This window comes from Oncorhynchus kisutch, linkage group LG18 (genome assembly GCF_002021735.2).
Source record: "Oncorhynchus kisutch isolate 150728-3 linkage group LG18, Okis_V2, whole genome shotgun sequence".
Classification (NCBI taxonomy): Eukaryota; Metazoa; Chordata; class Actinopteri; order Salmoniformes; family Salmonidae; genus Oncorhynchus; species Oncorhynchus kisutch.
Window position 1 is genome coordinate 5,824,038 of NC_034191.2, and position 2,323 is coordinate 5,826,360.

The following is a 2,323-nucleotide window of genomic DNA, read 5'->3' on the forward strand; positions in this document are numbered from 1 at the left end:
ACATTGAAAAACAACCTATCACTCTTAAGTACCAACTCAGTGTTCTTATAGTCTCAGAGTGTCCTCTCTGATATTAAAAAGTTGGGAGTTCGATCCCCGGGGGGACAAGTCATACCCAAGACTGTAAAAATTGTACAATATGTTTCAGCTTGGCACTTAGCATTAAAGGAGATAGATTTGGTGGGTAAGGCCCTGCGGCTCTAGCGTCCTGTCCGGATGGTGAACTTAAACATCAAGCACCACCCGTTACAGAAACAGGAAATAGGCTCCTGCTCCTGCGAGCCGCTTCGCACGAGAGAAAAAAAAGACTCATGCAAGGCTACTTGCATCACTCTGAACATCAGACTCAACTGATCCCACATAAAGATGAATAACAAGGTTTGAAACAGACATAAATTTAAATAAAAAAATAAAAACTATATTTCCAAGTACAACATGGTTTATTGAATTCAGTACAACACAAGTCAATTATTACAAGTCTATTATATTACATGTAAAATAGTTAAGCAAGTCAACTCTAATCTCTTTAGTTCTATAACCGTATATATAACAGGATTAAAACAGCCAGGAACTAGAAGATACATCAGACTAATAAACATGCGGGTAATCAGGAGGGACAGCGTTCACCCTATAGCCAATGAACGCAAGTCAACTCTAATCTCTTTAGTTCTATAACCGTATATAACAGGATTAAAACAGCCAGGAACTAGAATAATAAACACGCGGGTAATCAGGAGGGACAGCGTTCACCCTATAGCCAATGAACGCCGTCATTGCACTTAAATAAGCTACACAAATAACCATGATATGAGTACTGCAGGTATCAATGGCCTTCTGCCGCGAATCTCCTGATGGTGATTTCAATATAGCCATAAAGATGAGCACATAGGAATACACTATGAATATACAGTCGGAGGTCGGTATGCAGAAGGCCACTATACCGGCAATGTAGTTACTGGAAACGTTACCACAAGCCTTAGACTTACCACTGATTGTGTGCTCACAAAAACAATGGTACATCGTATTGGACTTGCCAAAATTTAAGAGGTATTATCAAACCAACCATCACAATAATCACAACAGTGTTTCGAATCACAAGAACAACGTTGAAAATTAGATAATGAGTCACGTTGATATAGTCGTTGTATCTCAGAGGAAGACAGATGGCAACGTAACGATCTATAGCCATCCCCAGTAAGATAGTGGATTGAAAACAGGCACAGTAATGAATGCAAAACATCTGAACAAGACATTCCTCTCTGGAAATCAAGTTAATGTTAGATAGGAAACTAATCAGCATCCTGGGTACAAACATCACAGGCACAGCAATGCCCAGAGCTGATATGGCTCCTATAAGATATACATAGGAGCGTGTAACGTGTGTTGTTTGGTAATCACTAGAATAAGAGCAGAGTTAGCAACTAGAGAGTAAAAAAAAAACAGAGAGGGGCGAAGAGAAGAGGACGATACTGTAGAAGACTGCCGAATCCATTCAGGTAGAGGGTTTGGTGAGAGACGGTGCTTGGTGAGCTTTCCATGCTAACCTCAGAACCACAAGTCACTACAATGGATAAATCATAAAGAATACATTTTCACTAGAATGACAGTTTGTTGCAAGAAGAAGTTATATTGTACCTTCATTACATCAGCTTTTATAAATCAACAACACACAGTGACGCAATGCAGATCCAAAACAACAGAAGACAGTGACGCAATGCAGATCCAAAACAACAGAAGACAGTGACGCAATGCAGATCCAAAACAACAGAACACACAGTGACGCAATGCAGATCCAAAACAACAGAAGACAGTGACGCAATGCAGATCCAAAACAGCAGAACACAGTGACGCAATGCAGATCCAAAACAACAGAACACACAGTGACGCAATGCAGATCCAAAACAACAGAATTCATTGGAAAAAGGGAAATATCAGGTCATAAAAGACACAAGAACAGATACATGTTAACATATGAAGCAAAGCACCGTCATCAACATGACCAGGGGTAGGGGTGAGGATAAGGGAAGGGAAAGGAGACCTACCTGTGCTGTAGAACACTGGAGAGGCTCTGAATACCAGACGGGGTTAGGGGGTAGGAGGCTCTGAATACCAGATGGTGTTAGGGGGTAGGAGGCTCTGAATACCAGACGGGGTTAGGGGGTAGGAGGCTCTGAATACCAGACGGGGTTAGGGGGTAGGAGGCTCTGAAAACCAGACGGGGTTAGGGGGTAGGAGGCTCTGAATACCAGACGGGGTTAGGGGGTAGGAGGCTCTGAATACCAGACGGGGGTAGGAGGCTCTGAATACCAGATGGGGTTAGGGG

The 2,323-nt window shown here is 42.3% G+C and overlaps 1 pseudogene; it reads right to left on the reverse strand.

The window, feature by feature from the left end:
- Positions 1-456: 456 nt before the first annotated feature.
- On the reverse strand, positions 457-1,641 carry LOC116354784 (olfactory receptor 52J3-like; annotated as a pseudogene).
- Between the last annotated feature and the right edge of the window lie 682 nt (positions 1,642-2,323).